The following is a 13,223-nucleotide window of genomic DNA, read 5'->3' on the forward strand; positions in this document are numbered from 1 at the left end:
TGGTCATGGGATTTGTGTATGCCAAGTTTGATTCAATTCCATCGTTTGTGGAGTTCAGAATGCTCTTTGATTATGGGTGAACTATAAATCCCAGCAACTAAAACTCCCAAATGACAAAATTAATTCCTCCCAGAACCCCACCAGTAATCAAATTTGGGCAGATCTAGTATTTGTGCTCAATTTGGTCCAGTGAATGAAAATACATCCTGCATATCAGATATTTACATGACAATTCATAACAGTAGCAAAATTACAGTTATGAAGTAGCAACGAAAATAATTTTATGGTTGGGGTTTTTATGGTAAGGGGTCACGGCATTACGAAGGTTGAGTAACACTGGTCTACAACGACGTCGTTGATAAAGGCACATTGAACCTGGACTCTGGAGTGACTCTGGATACATTTTTTCCTACATGGCAGGGGGTTGGACTAGATGGCCCATGGGGTCTCTTCCAACAATATGATTCTGTGATTCTGTTATAGAGGAGGAATTTAGGGGTCTTTGCCAGGAGGCAGAGACCAATCTGATTCTTTAAAGAGTTCGTTCCCATGGCGAGACAGAGAGAAGCACCCAATCCCTGATTTTTTTCCCAATAAAAGGTCTCACCAAGTGGAAGGAAGTGCCGCCGATGTTTATTAGCGATTCAGCTGAAAAGGATGCAGAGCGGCAATCATTCGCCAAGCAGAGCATGTGGTTACAGAAGTAAAGGCCATTTTTATAGAAAATACAGAGTTGTGAGTTTCAAAATTCCCGCTCCCCCCTCCCGCCCAGCTCGAAGGGGATTGGCTGATGCACAAACAGCTGGGAGGAGGCTTGGCCGTCCCCCATGCATCAGGGCCAATCACAGGGCTTTCGCGGTGCACCAGAGCCTATCAGGAGGCTCCTGCTGCCTTGACACTCCAGCGAATCAGAAGGGAGGGAGGCGGGATGAAGGGGGACAATGCATTCTGGAGTAGATTATGACAAAATTGTCCCTGAGGCTTAGCGAGATCCAGGTGGGGGGTCTGCCAGCCAAGCCATTCTATTGTGTTCATGAGTGAAGGCAATAAACATATGTTAAAGAAATCCAGGTTTTCCTGTTGCCATCAGATATGACACAAAGGGGAAGACTTGGGTGGAAGTTCTCTGTGGAGAAGTCTGAAAGAAAAACGGCTTGGAGGAAAAGAGGACTTTCCTAAGGTCATATTCCCTCCATTGTTATATGATTAAAAAGTCTGCCAAACAGAAATCCTAATGGTGGCCCAACTCCGAAGACAAAAGGATTTCTTTTACTATTGTCCATGCAAAGAATGTCCAAAGATAAGGGTCTTTTCATGACTGCTGATTGCTTTTCCAGAGGCAGGGCAGCTTCCTTGTGAAGATATAGATGAAAAAAGATGAAAATATAGAAATCATAATACAGAGCGTAAACCCAACTACCTTCCCCCAGTGTCCATAGTTCATATTATTCATAGGAAGGTCCATAAAGGGGGAAAGAGAGTCCCTTGTTTGTGAGATGGGGGACGCTCAGGAGCCCAGGGGTGCCTCAGATGGGAAAATTCAAATACTTTTGTGGCATGATTTTCAGTTACTTTCTGCTGTAAACATATGAAAATAGAGCAAAAAGGCTTGATTAAATGATACACACCAAACTGACCAAGGCTTAACCCTTATTATCCAGCCTGGCGTCCTTGCCCTCAGCAAAACTATAAGTTACTATCTCTTATTGGGGGGGGGGGGTCATGTTTGACTTTAATTCTACGAAGGGAAGAAAGGGAGAAGGAAATAAGGAAGGAAGAGAAAAAGGAGAGGAGAAAGTAGACGATCCAATTAACAAAGTAGACGATCCAATTAATCCAGGACTATTTTGCAGATGAATGCCTTTTCCAATAGTCAACATGCTTCCTATCTGCATACTTACTTACTTAGGCCATTCCTCATTGTCCGAGTACGAGTATCTCCCAAGATCGGTGTCCTGGCAGTGGGACCATAGGTGACTGTGGAGTCCTATTCTTGATCTGCATCTTCTCCCGCAGCGAAGGGAATGGTTTCCAGGAGGAAGGCGATCCTTTTCAGGGTTGGCTTGATGCGCCTTCCTATTGGCATGTTTCTCTCTTTCACCCTCCATTCCTGCCTCAAATTCTACAGCACTGCTGGTCAAAGCTGACCTCCAGCTGGAGTGCTCAAGGGCCAGGGCTTCCAGTTCTCAAATGAATCTAGGAATTGTGGGAGTTGAAGTCCAAAACACCTGGAGGGCTGAAGTTTCCCATGCCTCCTTCCAGGTGTTTAGGACTTCATCTCCCAGAAGCCCTGGTGACTGGCCAACGCAGCGGAGGCTCCTGGGAGTTGAAGTCCAAAACTCAAAGAAAGACTACCTCACGGTGGGCGGGGCCGGGAAGGGAGTGGGAGGGGCGCCTTCTGGCCAATGAGAAGCGCAGCAGCAGCGGAAGGGGCGGGGCCAGCTTTGGTGCTCATTGAATCGGGTCCCCCTCAGCTGGCTTTTTGCTGCAGCCTCCCTCCAGATCCGGCTGGCTGGCTCTTCCTGAGCCTTGGAGATGGGCTGGTGACCTCCTCCCAGGAGAGGTGAGTGAGGAAGAAGGTGAGTGGGATGGGCCTCCTTGGACTGGAGATGTTTACATTGAGCTTTCCTTTCTCCCTCCCTCCCTCTTCCTTCCTTTCCTTTCTCTTCCCTTTTTCTTTCTTTCTCTTTCTTTCCTTCCCTTTCCTCATATTCTTCCCCCTTTCTCCCTTTTCTCTCTCCTTTCCTTCCTTCTCCTTTTCCTTCACTTCCCTTCTTTCTCTTTCTTTCCTTCTCCTTCATCCTTCCTTCTTCCTTTCCATTCTCTTCCCTTTCTCTTTCTTCCCCTCTTTCCCTTTCTTTCCTTCCCTTTTCTCACATTCTTCCCCCTTTCTCCCTTCTTTCTCTCTCTCTCTTCCTTCTTTCCCTTTCCTTCACTTATTTTTTCTTTTTTTCCTTTTTTCTCTTTCTTTCCTTCCCTTTTCTCACATTCTTCCCCCATTCTCGCTTCCTTTCCTCTCTCTCTTCCTTCTTTCCTTCTCCTTTCCCTTCACTCCCCTTTTTCTTTCTTTCCTTTTTTCTCTTTCTTTCCTTCCCTTTCTCCCTTTTCTCTCTCTCTCTTCCTTCTTTCCTTCTCCTTTCCCTTCACTTCCTTTTTTCTTTCTTTCCTTTTTTCTCTTTCTTTCCTTCCCTTTCTCCCTTTTCTCTCTCCCTCTTCCTTCTTTCCTTCTCCTTTTCCTTCACTTCTTTTTTTCTTTCTTTCCTTTTTTTCTCTTTCTTTCCTTCCCTTTTCTCACATTCTTCCCCCATTCTCGCTTCCTTTCCTCTCTCTCTTCCTTCTTTCCTTCTCCTTTCCTTCACTTCCTTTTTTCTTTCTTTCCTTTTTTCTCATTCTTTCCTTCCCTTTCCTCATATTCTTCCCCCTTTCTCCCTTTTCTCACTCCTTTCCTTCCTTCTCCTTTTCCTTCTCTTCCCTTTCTCTTTCTTCCCCTTTCCCTTTCTTTCCTTCCCTTTTCTCACATTCTTCCCCCTTTCTCCCTTCTTCCTCTCTTCCTTCTTTCCTTTTCCTTCACTTCTTTTTTTCTTTCTTTCCTTTTTTCTCTTTCTTTCCTTCCCTTTTCTCACATTCTTCCCCCTTTCTTGCTTCCTTTCCTCTCTCTTCCTTCTTCCCTTCTCCTTTCCCTTTACTTCCCCTTTTCTTTCTTTCCTTTTTTCTCTTTCTTTCCTTCCCTTTCTCCCTTTTCTCTCTCCCTCTTCCTTCTTTCCTTCTCCTTTTCCTTCACTTCTTTTTTCTTTCTTTCCTTTTTTCTCTTTCTTTCCTTCCCTTTCCTCATACTCTTCCCCCTTTCTCCCTTTTCTCTTCCTTCCTTCCCCTTTCCTTTCTCTTCCTTTTTTTTCTTCCCATCTTTTTCTTTCTTTCTTTCTTTCCTTCCCTTTTGTCATGCTCTTCTCCCTTTATTCCCCTCCTTTTTCTTTCTCCATCATTCCTTCTCCTTTCCTTTATCTTCCCTTTTTCTTTCTTCCCTTCTTTCTCTTTTTTCCCTTTCCTCATATTCTTCCCCCTTTCCCCCTCCTTTTTTCTCTCTCTTCCTTCTTTCCTTCTCATTTCCCTTCACTTCCCTTTTTCTTTCTTCCCTTCTCTCTCTCTTTTGCCTTCCCTGTCCTCACATTCTTCCCCCTTTCTCCTCTCCTTTTTCTCTTCCTTCCTTATTTCCTTCTCCCTTTCTTCCCTTCTTTCTCTTTCTTTACTACCCTTTTCTTATACTCTTCCCACTTTCTCCTCTCCTTTTTTCTCTCTTCCTTCTTTCCTTCCCTCTCCCTTTCTCTTTCCTTTCCTCCTCTTCTCCTTTTCCTTCCTTCCTTCTCTCTTTTCCTTTTCTTTCCCTTCTTTACTTTTCTGTCATTCCTTCCTCCCTTCATCTCATACACATGTCGCCTAGCAACAGCCAATCTGCTTCTTTCCCTTCCTTTCCCCAATCATGTCACCCAAGGGCCACTTCACCTAGCCACGGCCAACCAAATCCTCTTTGTTTTCCCTCCTTCTCCTTTCAATTCTAGACTGAAAAGGGGTGGATTTTCTCCCCCTATTTAGTTCAAACCCCTCAATTATTTTAAGTTGAATCATGAAAGGCTTGCGTGCCAAGTTTGGCCCAGATCCATCAAGCTTTGCAAGAGCTTCTGTGGCACAAACCAAACAATAACTGTAAATACATACATATAGGCATGGCTAGATAGATAGATAGATAGATAGCTTTCCATTAAGTCTACATTTGAATACATGCTTTCTGGAAGTCCCATCAAACTTCTTCTAAGGAGACCTGCATCTGATTGTCCGTTTCATAGGATTAGCCATGTTAGGGTTTTCTCCCCTCTCTTATCAAGGTAATATAGTATTCTGGTTTCTCGAAGATTCAACAGATTCATTGTTGTCATTGTGTTAAAAGGTTTCAGCCAATTTCCATTTGTACACCAAGGCCTTCAAACGAGCCCTAACTATCTGGGAAATTGATCTTTCATTTGGAGTCTGTAAAAAAATCCACAATATTATAGTTGGGAAAAATCATGGCTCTCTTGCTGTTGCTGGACTGCATCGCCCATTGCTCTGCTGAGTGGGACTTATGGGAGTTGCAATCCCTCTCCCCCTATGAACCGTCTTGGAGGTTAAGATCTCCCGGAGAGGCCCTGCTCTCGATCCCACTACCTTTGCAGGTGTGATTGATGGAAACAAGAGACAGGGCCTTCTTAGTGGTGGCCCCTTGGCTATGGAATATAAAAGTTTTAAATAAATATATAGACTGTATTGTGGGCTAAATATACACTGTATTGTGAGCTAAATAAATATATAGACTGTATTACAGCAAGGCTTACAGAAAAGCTCAGTCTAAAACATCAATAAAAATCTAAACAAAAAACATTAACAGTGAATTAAAATACATATAGGATAAAATACATATAAGCCAATTCGCCAAGATAAAATCATGTCCTCCTCAATCTGCATCAGCCGGGGGGAGCCCTGCTCTCGACCTCGCCAGTGTCACAAGTGAGGCTGGCGGGGACGAGGAGCAGGGCCTTCTCGGTGGCGGCCCCCTGCCTGTGGAACTCGCTCCCTGGGAAATAAGAACAGCGTCCTCACTCTTCTCCTTCAGGAGAAAACTCAAAACATGGATGTGGGACCAAGCGTTTGGTCAAATGAGCAGGTAAAGAATTGATACTATCTAGGAAAGGTATAATGGAATGGAATCTGGAACCCGGAAAGACGAATGCTGAACACGTGAATTGTTCTATATGCTGTGTTATTGACTGTTAATTGCATTGTTGTTTTATCCATGATAATTGTTTTAATTGTTTTAATTATGATTGTCATTTTGTATAACTGTAATTGTATGGGCACTGAATGGTGCCTCGTTGTGTAAGCCGCCCTGAGTCCCCCCTTGGGGGTGAGAAGGGTGGGGTATAAGTGCCGTAAATAAATAAATAAATAAATTGTGGTCAATAACTTTGATCAGTTGCCGTTCTCAGCCATCATTCTGGGAATGCCTCGTTCCATAGCCAAGATTTCACTAGCTTCCTAAAAGTCAGGAAGGAGGGGCAGATCTAATTTCATTCGGGAGGGAGTTCCATAGCCAGGGAGCCACCACAGAGAAGGCCCTGTCTCTCGTTCCCACCAGCCGCAATTGCGAAAGTGGTGGGACCGAGAGCAGGGCCCCTCCAGAAGATCTTAGCAGCTTTGATGGTTCATAGGGGAGAATACGTACATACAGAGTAAACAACATAACCATAAGATTAACAAAGCAATATAAGCATAAAAATTGTCACCATAACATATATATTAAAAGTAATCCTTCCTGTTCAAGGCAATTTAAAAGGCCGGGCCGAGATTAGTGCAAGCTCAAAAATTCTAGGTAGGGGCGGGAATTAAGTGCAGTGTTATAGCAGGCAACAACAATAATAGGTATGGGTCTATGGCTGTTCATTTCCAGGGCCTATTAGAGGAAGTGACCTGGGTAATTGGAAGGAATAATACGGCCTTATTCAACAATGTCTAGGGCTGAGCTTAAAGGTGTGTTCACTTCCTCATCAACATTGCAGGTCCAAACATTGCAGGTTTCATAGCAAAAATGGATGAGCATTGGATCCAGCCAGTGTCTGAAAGTGGGATCTCCCATAATTACACCAGAGATTATCAGTTCAATGGCACAGGAACATTTCCACCTCCTTGTTTATTAACCCAGTTGTGTGTTTTGAGGAGCAAGGACTTTGAGCAACAAGACACACCAACAGCCTGCTTTGAGGAATTTATTTATTTATCATATCAGAGGCGAACCGAGGGTACAGTTGTAATGTGTTTATTAAAAAAACACAAAGATTAAAAACTTGGCATTATATTAAATATCCTTTGACCAGTAGCTGGTCATTTGGGGTGCCTCTTGTGTTGTTATAAGGTCCTCCGTTGTGCATGTGGCAGGGCTTAGACTGCATTGTAGTTGGTGATCTGTGGTTTGCTCTTCTCCACACTCGCATGTCATGGACTCCACTTCGTGGCCCCATTTCTTAAGGTTGGCTCTGCATCTCAGGGTGCCGGAGCGCAGTCTGTTTAGCACCTTCCAGGTCGCCCAATCTTCTGTGTGCCCAGGAGGGAGTCTCTTATCCAGTTCCAGCCATGGCTTGAGGTTCTGGGTTTTAGCCTGCCACTTTTGGGCTTTTGCTTGCTGAGGTGTTCCTGCGAGTATCTCTGTAGATCTTTGAAAAGTATTTCTTGATATAAGGCATTGGCGTGCTGGCTGATATCCAAACAAGGGATGGGCCGGAGATGTATAAATTGAGGAATTTATATGAGAGCATGCCATTTCTGTATTGTGGCTTTAAAACTATTTACTCTGCAAAGCCTCACCTAGCCACAGAAAAGTTCAGTCTAATTGTTTCCCTCTGCACGGTTCAGTTTCTGAATCCAAATTATCTGTTTTGAACTGGATTACATAACAGTGTAGACTCATATAATCCAGTTCAAATCAAATAATCTGGATTCACAAACTGGATTACAGGCAGTGTCGATCCAGCCATGGACATTAAAAAAGAAAGAGATGCCACTGTCTCTGGATTACAGTTTCCAGAATCCCGCAAACAGCGTGGTAACTACAAATTTTCTACCACTTATCTTTGTTTATAATGACACTTCCTTCAAATTTAAAATAGGAAAAGGTGGTTCAAAAATACATTCAGTTCTGGCTAACATTTCCATTTTGATAGGCTGCTGAAGTGTTTTTTCTATAGAAGATGAATTAAAATGTAATAGAAGTAGGCTAGTAAATGAGTAAATCAACAATGGTGAGTAGAGATCACTTCTCAATAGGTAAAGTAAAGGTAAAGGTTTTCCCCCTGACATTAAGTCCAGTTGTGTCCGAATCTGGGGGGTGGTGCTCATCTCCATTTCTAAGCCGAAGAGCTGGCGTTGTCCTTAGATATCTCCAAGGTCATGTGGCTGGCATGACTGCATGGCTCGCCATTACCTTCCTGTCAAAGTGGTACCTATTGATCTACTATTGATCTACCTACAATCACTACTAGAATGATTGTAGGTTAACTATAAATCCCAGCAACTACAACTCCCAAATGTCAAGGTCTATTTTCCCCAAACTCCACCAGTGTTCACATCTGGGCATATTGATTATTCGTGCCAAGTTAGGTCCAGATCCATGATTGTTTGAGTCCACAGTGCCCTCTGGATGCAGGTGAACTACAACTCCAAAACTCAAGGTCAGTGCTGACCAAACCCTTCCAGTATTTTCTCTTGGGCATGAAATTTGGGTGTATTGGATATTTGTGCCAAATTTTGTCCAGTGAATGAAAATACATCCTGCATATCAGATATTTACATTACAATTCATAACAGTAGCAAAATTACAGTTGTGAAGTAGCAACAAAAAAATTTTTATGGTTGGGGGGTCACCACAACATGAGGAACTGTATTAAAGGGTTGTGGCATTAGGAAGGTTGAAAACCACTGATATGGATGAACTATACATCCCAGCAACTACAACTCCCAAATGTCAAGGTCTATTTTCTCCAAACTCCATCAATGTTCACATTTGGGCATATTGAGTATTTGTGCCAAAATTGGTCCAGATCCGTCATTGAGTCCACAATTCTCTCTGGAGGTAGGTGAACTCAAGGTCAATACCCACCAAACCCTTGCAGTATTTTCTTTTGGCCCAGAAAATTCTGTATGTCAAGTTTTGTTCAATTCCATCATTAGTGGAGTTCGGAATGCTCTTTGGTTGTAGGTGAACTATAAATCCCAGCAACTACAACTCCCAAATGTTAAGGTCTATTTTCCCCAAACTCCATCAGTGTTCACATTTGGGCATATTGGGTATTTGTGCCAAGTTTGGTCCAGATCCATCATTGTTTGAGTCCACAGTTCTCTCTGGAGGGAGGTGAACTACAACTCCCAAAACTCAAGGTCAATGCCCATCAAACCCTTACAGTATTTTCTGTTGGTCCAGGGAATTCTGTGTGCCAATTTTGGTACAATTGCATCTTTGGTGGAGTTCAGAACACTCTTTGATTGTAGGTTAACTATAAATCCCAGCAACTACAAATCCTTTGCCTCAGGCTGGCCCTATATAGATAGCTGAAAGGAGGTTTTTTAGGTTTCCATTCCAAAGAATCAGGTTAGTGAGCTGTTTTGCAATGAAGGAAGTGGAGATTATATAGTGAAAGTATTAGTCAGCCTACATTGAAGATAGCCTTCCTCTTCATTTGTTGGAAATGTAGCATTGAGCAACTGTGTACATTTCAGAACCAGAGAAAGAAGAAAGAAACACACACATAATATAGTGATTCAGACCATGAACCATGAGTTTAAAGGTTCTCAGTGCCCTTTGAACATGGAGGCCACTTGGGAATAAGGCTTTGTTGAGCTTAGTGGACCTTCCTTTTGAGCTGTCATACGCCACATTATGCTTTGCGTGACATATCAGTCCCAGCCCTGTATGTTGCAAGAATCCCTTCTTTTGCCGGTCCTGTTCAACATCTTTATTAATGACTTAGATGAAGGGCTAGAAGGCAGGATCATCAAGTTTGCAGACGACACCAAATTGGGAGGGATAGCCAATACTCCAGAGGACAGGAGCAGGATTCAAAACGATCTTGACAGATTAGAGAGATGGGCCAAAACTAACAAAATGAAGTTTAATGGTGACAAATGCAAGATACTCCACTTTGGCAGGAAAAACGAAATGCAAAGATACAGAATGGGGGACAATGCCTGGCTTGAGAGCAGTACGTGTGAAAAAGATCTTGGAGTCCTCGTGGACAACAAGTTAAACATGAGCCAACAATGTGATGTGGCGGCAAAAAAAGCCAATGGGATTTTGGCCTGCATCAATCGGAGCATAGTGTCTAGATCTAAGGAAGTAATGCTACCCCTCTATTCTGCTTTGGTTAGACCACACCTGGAATATTGTTTCCAATTCTGGGCACCACAATTCAAGAGAGATATTGACAAGCTGGAGTCCCCGTGGACAACAAGTTAAACATGAGTCAACAGTGTGATGTGGCGGCAAAAAAAGCCAATGGGACTTTGGCCTGCATCCATAGGAGCATAGTGTCTAGGTCCAGGGAAGTCATGCTACCCCTCTATTCTGCTTTGTTTAGACCACGCCTGGAAAATTGTGTCCAATTCTGGGCACCACAATTCAAGAGAGATATTGACAAGCTGGAATGTGTCCAGAGGAGGGCGACTAAAATTATCAAAGGTCTGGAGAACAAGCCCTATGAGGAGCGGCTTAAGGAGCTGGGCATGTTTAGCCTGAAGAAGAGAAGGCTGAGAGGAGATATGATAGCCATGTATAAATATGTGAGAGGAAGCCACAGGGAGGAGGGAGCAGGCTTGTTCTCTGCTTCCTTGGAGACTAGGACGCGGAACAATGGCTTCAAACTACAAGAGAGGAGATTCCATCTGAACACGAGGAAGAACTTCCTGACTGTGAGAGCTGTTCAGCAGTGGAACTCTCTGCCCCGGAGTGTGGTGGAGGCTCCTTTGGAAGCTTTTAAACAGGGGCTGGATAGCCATCTGTCAGGGGTGATTTGAATGCAATATTCCTGCTTCTTGGCAGGGGGTTGGACTGAATGGCCCATGAGGTCTCTTCCAACTCTTTGATTCTATGATTAGTAGGTACCACTCCACGGGAACGTAATGCCGCTCCATGCAGTCATACCAGACACATGAGTTTAGAGAAGTCTACAAGAACGCTGGCTCTTCGGCTTAGAAATGGAGATGAACACCAACCCCCAGAGTCGGACACGACTAGACTTAATGTCAAGGGGAAATCTTTACCTTTACCTACTATTAAAAAGCTGGTTTCTTTGCCTTGATATTTCTTAACAATAACACAGCTGCAATTTCACCTGATCGTCCAGTCCAGAGCTTTTGCCTCCTATAGTGTTTTGGAATAGAACATACAGAATGAAAGGATAACAAACAGAAGATGAGCTTGCAAGACAAAAATGTTAAGCGCTGTAAATTGTGGAAGTGTTGCAATAACTATGATATTGAGTGTATTCAGAAAACCTTTCCTATGTGAAACAGTTTATACAAAACTAGCTGTACCCGCCACACCTTGCTGTGGCCAACCTTCGCTCCCTCTTTCTCTCCTTCCTTCCCTTTTTTCCTTTTCTTCTTCCTTCCTTCTCTTCCTCTTCCCTTCCTTATCCCCCTTTTCTTTCCCTTCCTCTTTCTCCCCATTCTTCCTTCTCTCCTATTCTTGGACTGCAATTCCCAGCAGTCTTCCTGATTTATCTACCTACCTACCTTCCTATTTATCTACCTACCTATCTCTACCTAATCTATGTATCTGGAGGATTGCTGGGAGTTGCAGTCTAGGAATAGGAAATTGGAAATATGCAGGGATTGGGATGCTCTAAAAGAAATCCAAGGAGAAGAAAGCTTGCATCTTGGAAGCAGTGCATTTGGATCATCCTCCTCTCCTAAAGGGCCTGGTTTAGGGGATACTGGGAGCTGTAGTCTGGAAGAGAGCGTGGATATGCTATTTTGTGTGGGGGTTTTTTCTAGGGGGAGTTATTTTTATGTATGCGCTGTTGCATCTTTTTGCTTTTTTGGCTTTTGAAGTCCCTTCTGTTGTGTTTTTCAGTGTTTTTATGAGTGATGGTCACTCGTTGGCCTGATAGGTGTCTTGTGTCCAAATTTGGTGTCAATGTGTCCAATGGTTTTTTAGTTATGCCAATCCCACAAGTGAATATTACATTTTTATTTATATAGATGTTCACATTGAATAGCCAGCTTCTTTACCTTTCCTTTGTGCCCTGGTTCCAAGTGGTTAACTTTGTGGGACATTAGAATTTCAAGGGGATGAACCAAATGTTGACATGTACTAAAAGCGGGGGAAAGCCGCCTTCAAAAAAGAAAAGGAGTCACACATTTGTACAGTTTAGTGAACTGTAAAATATTGGGAAAGCATCCGAGAATCTTGCAGGAACTCCAGGGAAATATTGTTGTCTGTCAAGACAAATATTCAGGTCAAGCAGGCTTTCTAGCACTAACCCTGGCTTCCTGCCACTCGAGTCGGTTTCCACCCAAATACACTTCCATCCAAATACAATCAGACCATTACTTAACTTGCCAGGGCATCTCCAAAGACCTAATTGTTCCTTGGCAACGTTAGGAGGAAGGGAAAGTGCTCTACCCACAGTTAGTGCAATTCCACATTTCAACCTATGGTTTCTTGCAGATACAGGTAATAATAATAACAACAACTATTTTTATACCCCGCAACCATCTCCCCTAGGGGACTCGGGGCAGCTTACAAGGGACACACCCAAGATTACAATTAAAACACACAAGTAAAACACTTTAAAACATCAGATAAAACAAATAACAACGCAATTGAAAGCAATATAAAAACCATACGACTGAAAGAAACATAGCTGAGGTACAGATTCAATGAGTGCAATACATTTTTGCAGGAGCGCAGGAAAGTGCAACAGTACAGTAAACTGGGCCGGAAATACTGTCATATCACATATTGAGGTAGAACGTATGCCAGTGTAAAATGCGGGCCGGTGTAAAGTGCAGAACTTCAAGTAGGGACAAGAAAGTTACTGGTGAGCTGCTTAGTCAAAAGCGCACCGGAACATCCAGGTTTTTGGTTGACTACAAAAGAAGGACAAGGTGGGAGCCTGTCTGATCTCCCTAGAAAGGGAGTTCCAGAGCCGGAGGGCCACCACCAAGAAGGTTCTCTCCCTTGTCCCCATCAGCCGTGCATGTGACGGCGGGGGGAGGGAGAGCAGTGCCTTCCCAGAAGATCTCAAAGTTCACACTGGTTCATAGGGGAAGATGCAATCGCGAAGATAAGCAGGTCCCGAACCGTTTAAGGCTTTATAGGTGATGACCTGCACCTTGAATTGGGACCGGAAACTTATTGGAAGCCAGTGGAGCTGTTTAAACAGGAGAGTTGACCACTTTCTGTAACCAGCTCCCGTGAGTAGTCTGGCTGCATATCTCTGGACCAACTGTAGTTTCCGGGCCATCTTCAAGGGCAACCCTACGTAGAGCGCATTGCAGTAATCCAACCTAGAGGTGACTAGAGCATGGACCACCATGGCCATTTAAGATTTCATGAGGTACGGGCGCAGCTGGCACACGAGCTTTAGCTGTGCAAAGGCCCTCCCAGCCACCGCCGACACCTGAGCATCAAGTGTCAAAGC

General features: G+C 43.7%; 1 protein-coding gene and 1 long non-coding RNA gene across 3 annotated transcripts in view; one reads left to right on the forward strand and one right to left on the reverse strand.

Moving 5' to 3' along the window:
- Positions 1-611: 611 nt before the first annotated feature.
- LOC132782628 (uncharacterized) lies at positions 612-2,344 on the reverse strand. The gene is made up of 2 exons (XR_010910233.1): positions 1,902-2,344; positions 612-1,352 (listed from the first exon to the last, which is right to left on the reverse strand). It is a non-coding gene; the product is annotated as an uncharacterized lncRNA (long non-coding RNA).
- Positions 2,345-2,429: 85 nt separating this feature from the next.
- Positions 2,430-13,223, forward strand: part of FAM118B (family with sequence similarity 118 member B) — a 34,349-nt gene continuing 23,555 nt past the window's right edge. The window contains exon 1 of one of the 2 annotated variants that reach the window (XM_060787279.2): positions 2,430-2,579. The gene's annotated coding sequence lies outside the window, so the exon portion shown is untranslated. The remainder of the gene's footprint in view (positions 2,580-13,223) is intronic. The other variant, XM_060787278.2, reaches the window with a different exon arrangement.

The sequence above is a fragment of the Anolis sagrei genome, chromosome 7 (genome assembly GCF_037176765.1).
Source record: "Anolis sagrei isolate rAnoSag1 chromosome 7, rAnoSag1.mat, whole genome shotgun sequence".
NCBI classification, from domain to species: domain Eukaryota; kingdom Metazoa; phylum Chordata; class Lepidosauria; order Squamata; family Dactyloidae; genus Anolis; species Anolis sagrei.